Raw genomic sequence first — 6699 nt, 5'->3', positions numbered from 1 at the left:
AACAGTGCCAAACAATCTTTATAATGAAATTATGATGACAAATAAAAATAAAAACTAATTGTATTTGATATACAAACTAGGATAACCAATATCATTAATGAAAGCAACAATAAATAAAATAGTATACGACACTTAGGGATCCTACAAACACATTTATTGGATCTGATATTCACTGTTTGATGTGAATATTTAATTGCTTTCTGTAATTACCATCTGTGTGACATTAAATATAAAAACTTACAAGCACTTTCACCATAACATTTATGTGTAAGTTCTAAACAGACTGACTTTTATTGACAAATACTTGTATCAGGAATAATTAGAACAACTATTGATTGGTAAAGACTTTACCAGAAACAGAGAAGTTCTTTACAAGGAACAAGAAAAAAAAGGTTTAGATAACAACTACTTTACTAGGATCAAGAAAACAAAAGGCTTAGATAACAAATACTTTACTAGGATCAAGAAAACAAAAGGCTTAGATAACAACTACTTTACTAGGATCAAGAAAACAAAAGGTTTAGATAACAACTACTTTACTAGGATCAAGAAAACAAAAGGTTTAGATAACAACTACTTTACTAGGATCAAGAAAACAAAAGGCTTAGATAACGACTACTTTACTAGGATCAAGAAAACAAAAGGCTTAGATAACAAATACTTTACTGGGATCAAGAAAACAAAAGGCTTAGATACCAACTACTTTACTGGGATCAAGAAAACAGAAGGCTTAGATAACAAATACTTTACTGGATCAAGAAAACAAAAGGCTTAGATAACAACTACTTTACTGGGATCAAGAAAACAAAAGGTTTAGATAACGACTACTTTACTTTTTATAGATCACTTTACAGGAATGAGACAAAAAAAACAATAATGGATAACTATTTTATCAGTAACAAAAAAGACAATAATGGGTAACTATTTTATCACAAACAAAAACAAAGTTGTTGAGGGATAAGCACTTTACCAGAAACAAAAAAAAGTGCAAGTTATGTTTATAAAACATATATTCCTCGACCCTAACTTTTGATCCATGACCTTCAAAAGTTAATTGGAACTATAAATTTGTATGTCATCTCTGTTATAGAAGTTTTCAGCCAAAATCCATTTATCCAGTCTTGATATATCCTGTTCAGGAAAAATGGATGGAATGATAGGGGTAAGCCCATATACCAGTTCTGCTTTGTAGTGGGGCATTTAATCAGTAAAAACTTTACCAGGTACAATAAAACAGTTTTTATGAGCAAATACTTTACCAGAAACAAACAGGAAAGCCTTCATAAAGTGAAAAATGTCACCAGAAACAAACATAAGTATTTGTGTTAGGTAAGCTGCTTTAATAATTGCTACATCCTGCAAGAATTTGATTTGCTTATCACCATACCCATTCATAAGGGTTTTACCAGTGTTGAATTTACTCCACCTCATATTAAGAATTAATAAAACAGTAAAGAAAAGGTAAAAGGATATTTTTTATTCATTTTAGGGGAATTCTTAATATTCACAATTGTATTTTTGTTCTTTGCTGATTTAACATGAAAACCTTGACTATAATAGTCTGTTAAGTTATAATACGTTTCAAATATCTTCAAGAAATAAATAAAAATATTATACTAACTACCTCAGCAAGCCCACGTGTGAATACAACTTAATTTTGAAGAAATATTTAGGTGCACTGAGGAACATAAGTTTTGAATAAATTAGGATTTTGTTTTGTAAGATACAAGTTTAATGCCCAATTCATCTTTGGAACTTCTTAACTTTTTCTATGCAAAATTATTTCTTCAAGTTGATTATTATGTATCTCTTACACTTGATAAAAATGTGTAGGTACAAGTTTTACAATTTCTTAATAGACAAAAAATTCACGAATCGTTATTTTCACCAACTGGAGAAAGTCATGTTTACATAAACAAATAATACACGTGCAAGACGCCAAAAAAAAAAAAAAACCAAATGGCCCTGGAAAAAAAAAATGTTGCCCTCTCCCCCGTTAAAACTTTTTCTATGTTTAGTAATATTTCCCTTCGATTCCGATATCCAAAATTTCAAATATCAATTTTAATACATTAAACTGATTCCATGCAACTTCAAGTTTGATTACCTATTTTAAGAAAACAAACAAAAACTTTGAACAAAAGTTTAATTGAAATTAAAGAATATTTGTCCGTAATTAAGGTTTTTCTTTGCTAGAAGTAAGTACATCACAAAAATGTATAAATATTATTACTAAGTTATACCAATCACCTCCTAAAGTTTAACTCTAAGTTAAACTGAGTAACGTGCATGTTTTACTTTTAGTTTTAGGCTTTTGTATCCTGTAAAAATTTATACCTAAATAAATTTATTTTATATTTAAAAACATATTCAGACTGCTTTTAGAAAAAATGTCTGTGTTGTTTGCCGAAATATGAACGAGCTTCAAACCTATAAAAAAATCATTATACTGCACGAAAATTTATCATTTCCGTACGCTACCACAATAATTTTCTCCTCTACTGTTGTGCTATACACAAGTCAACGTTTCAGGTACTTTTAGCTACTAGTGCTGTGAATTCAGTCTATTTAACGAATTATAATGTTAGTTTGATCCTAAACGGAAGGTTTCCCGAATTACTAATCATGTGAGGTGAACAATAGATAGCAAATACAAGCCCACTTCCATACCATGTGACTCAATAGCAATGACGTCATTGTGGCACGTTGTTATTTTTTCGTGCGTTGTATTCGAAAAAAACAAACTTTACCTGTACTATAACTCTATTAATTAAACAAATATAAAAATTTACTTCGATCCCAAAGTTTAGTTCCGCAAGGAACTAGTGCTCTATTGCAGCTCCATCATGAGATGTGTACATATTTGTTTGTTTTTGTTGTTTTATTGATTTTATTTTTAATGTAGTTTGCTTGGTTTTTTTGTTTTGTTTTGAAAATCGCGAAAAGCTATGCGAGGGCTATCTGCGCTAGCCGTTCCTAATTTAACAGTGAAAGACTAAAGGGAAGGCAGCTAGTCATCACAATCACCGCCCATTTTTCATTTACTCTTTTACTAACTAATAGTGGGATTGATCGTACTATGAAAAGTCCACACGGCTGAAAGGGCGAGCATATTTGGTAAGACGGGGATTCGAACCCGCAGACTGTAAGTTGAGCGCTCTAACCAACTGGCTATGCCAGGCCTTTTTTAATCTGGAAAAGTGTTTCTAAAACTCTGAAATACTATACATAAATATATCCTATTTAAAATCTGTAAAGAATCGACGTAAAGTACTCAAGAGGAAAATGGACTGTTTGGTTTAACTTATTATTTGTGACTTGATTCAACTAACACAGTTTAATTTTTTTGCCATTTTTATTTTTGAGAAATCTAACAATAATATCGAAATTGGCCATGCAGTCAGAAAAGAGTAGAATTTCAGCTTTTTATTAATCTCATAAATAGAATGAAAACACATTAGCTTTTATGCTTGCCTGACGTGTATATTGAAGATTCACTGAAATTTAAGCTTTCAGTATGTCTGCTAACCTTCTATACCTACACTAAAAATAAATTTAAATTCAATAATACTGTAATTTGATTAATGCACTTGTACAATAGAAACATACAAATTATTTCATGTTGACAAATGATTAAAAATGAAAATGAATGCAGCATTAACTTGCATGGAAACATAATATTCTTTAAAATTATGTTAAGTGAGCTTACAAAAAAACACTAATCAATATTTTTAGTAGTAGTATTACCGTTGAAAAATAAAATTATATGAAATGATGAACAGTCATTTCTAAATTGTACATTGGATAAATGATAAAAATATATTTTTCGTGTTTCGGCTTTCTAAACTCCAAGCCGTGACAACATAAAAGATATTATTTTAAAATCATTTTGACTTTTAACAAACGGTGTGTTGCTTATATTTAATAACTTTGCACATCAAGTCAGTAGAGTTTTAATTACTGAAATGTGTAGTTTCGCAAATTACAATCTCCTCCAGTATCAATACTACTGAGGCCAGCAAAGATGGCGCTTTAACCGATGGAAGTTGTACGTAAGTACTAGTAACTGAATAACTATACTATGAAGTTGAATTGGTATATTATATGTTCACTTTACTTGTTTTTAGGCTATTCTACAGTAACTCTTTACTTGTATCATTCTTATTAGTTCTCCAACCAAAAGAGAAATAAATACTTATTTTAACTTCAAGTGTTAAGGCGAGTTACATTTCAACCGATGAAGAGGATTGGAGTGTATAACTAAAGTTCAGTGATGCCATCTGATGGCAGTGTAACACTAAAAATAAAACTTTAAAGCAGTATATTATTATTTTGCAAAGTTTAGTTGCGGTTATCAATTGATACTTCGAAATGACTTTGTTATATTAATACTGTGTTTCGTTCATCATTCCATGTACATCAATTATCAGATTTTTGATATGTTGACCACAGGAGCTTTCTATATTACTTCAACATTACATAACTCATCAGTGTTTGTTTATTGTTAAGCACAAAACTACAAAATGGGGTATTGAAGCCAGGTTCTTGGCATCATAAGCTTTCAGACTTACTACTAAGTCACTGGAGGCAAAACAGCCATCATTGCAACAAATTGAACCAATAGTCAGTAGATCAAGATTTTACTCTTATTATTTGGATTTCCACCAACTTCAAGTGTTGATTTACTTTTGTAATTATCAAAACTCCTTATCTAAAACACGAGTTTAAAATTGATATTTTAAAACCACTGTGATATGATTCACAAAGTGAATGTTTAAATGATAAAAAAACTTAGTGTAGTACCAGAAGGTTAGTAGGGCATTAAATTGTTGTGTGTGTGTGTGTGTGTGTGTGTGTACACAGCTGTAACTATACATTACCACAAAAAGACCCTTTGTATTTATATGGAAGTTACAAAATGAATGTAATGATGAAAATTAATTATTTTAAACGTATACACTCTTTATGGCTAAACTCTCAAACATTTGGTCTATATTTATATATCTATCTACATAACTACATTTTTAATATGTATTTATAGCCCAACAGAGGCCATGAATGTTCCACCTCCCATGAGATATTATGATGCAATAATACTCAATCAAAACAATGAGAAAACCTTAGAAGGTTATAGTAACATGATGCAGTAATATAACAATCACCAATTTACAACAATGGAACTACACAACATATGATCTGAAAACAGTTATTTGATAAACCTGCAATAAACTATTGGCTCCAGGAATAACTAAATTTAACACTTGCACTATACTTAAACCATCTAAATCATAACACTCACATTATTTTTAAACTGAAACAGTTGTGTATATCTAACACTGATTATTGCTGTTTTTGGTTATATCACCTATCCAGTAATTGAAATATTGCATTATGATTTTTCCTTATTATTTTTGATTATTTTGAGTTTGTTTAGCTGAATTAATTAGTAACATGACTCATAAAAAAAAATACACAACAAATCAGAATTAGGGTTAGTAATTGAAATAGCACCATTATGTTTGTTTGTTGTTAACTTCAAGACTACACAACAGGCTACCTGAGCTCTGCCCAATGTAGGTATCTAAATCCAATATTTAATGTTATAAGATTTTAAATTTTTTTACCCATCTCATCTGAGCATAAATGAGCCTGATTATTTGTTACAGGATTCTGAAGGTTACTATAATTGTGATTAACAAGATTGTTTCACTTGTCTGTGTGCTGGTTTTGTGATCCACATTTAGCTAAGTCTTAAGTATCAGGAAATGAGGATAGTGAGATCACAGCTTCAACTTGATTGATTGGTTAGCAAAGCAATTAGCACATGGGCCAGCCATCTAGACTAACACCGCCCGACCTCTACGGTGCAGTTTTGCTAAGAGTGTGGTTAGAAATTCTGTTCCCAAGTGATTGCTCATTGGAGGGAATAATAATATAAATCACATAAACTGCAGGGTTGTTTTTCCATACTCCTAATGTGCTCATGGTTAACACAAATTTTAGACCTATTGGCTTCCAATATTTTCATCTTTTGCAATTTATGCCTTAATAGGTGTAAATGACACCACCTAAATGTAAACAGAACACAACACAGAAGTGAACTCTGATTAGTTGTACTTTCATTTTTAAATAATAGTAACTCTAGCAGCTCTGTATGAACAAGATATACATTTGTATTCTTTATCCACTAGTCTGTTAAGAGCTGAAAACACTACAAGCAGCAGGGTAACCAACTGATGACCCAGGGAAGATTGGTCATAACATTATTTGTATAGTTTCCCTGTTATTCATAGTTAAGAGTCTTTATTATTATTAATTGTAACTGTTATTGTAGAATTGTAGCAGCTCTTCTGATAGATGTTACTACATAATTTCAGACTTTATGCTTGAGTTAACATACTAGACAAATATTAAAACAGAGTAAACTCTAGAACCTTTAGGTAGAACACTTTGGTCTCATTACTGCCCATTAACACTTACAGTAAACTTGAGAATGTTTAAATAAAACACTTTGGTCTCTTATTACTGCCCATTAACACTTAAAGTAAAGTTGTGAATGTTTAAATAAAACACTTTGATCTCTCATTACTGCCCAATGTAACACTTAAAGTAAAGTTGTGAATGTTTAAATAAAACACTTTGATCTCTCATTACTGCCCAATGTAACACTTAAAGTAAAGTTGTGAATGTTTAAATAAA

The 6699-nt window shown here is 30.6% G+C and overlaps 1 long non-coding RNA gene across 1 annotated transcript in view; it reads left to right on the top strand.

Moving 5' to 3' along the window:
* The first annotated feature begins 3953 nt into the window (after positions 1-3953).
* The window catches only part of LOC106475033, a 5867-nt gene continuing 3121 nt past the window's right edge, over positions 3954-6699 (top strand). The window contains exon 1 of the long non-coding RNA XR_002608766.1: positions 3954-4052. This is a non-coding gene — a long non-coding RNA (uncharacterized LOC106475033). The remainder of the gene's footprint in view (positions 4053-6699) is intronic.

This window comes from Limulus polyphemus, unplaced genomic scaffold (genome assembly GCF_000517525.1).
Source record: "Limulus polyphemus unplaced genomic scaffold, Limulus_polyphemus-2.1.2 Scaffold7996, whole genome shotgun sequence".
NCBI classification, from domain to species: Eukaryota; Metazoa; Arthropoda; class Merostomata; order Xiphosura; family Limulidae; genus Limulus; species Limulus polyphemus.
The sequence above is the reverse complement of the archived record's forward strand: the minus strand, read 5'-3'. Positions and strand labels throughout refer to the sequence as shown.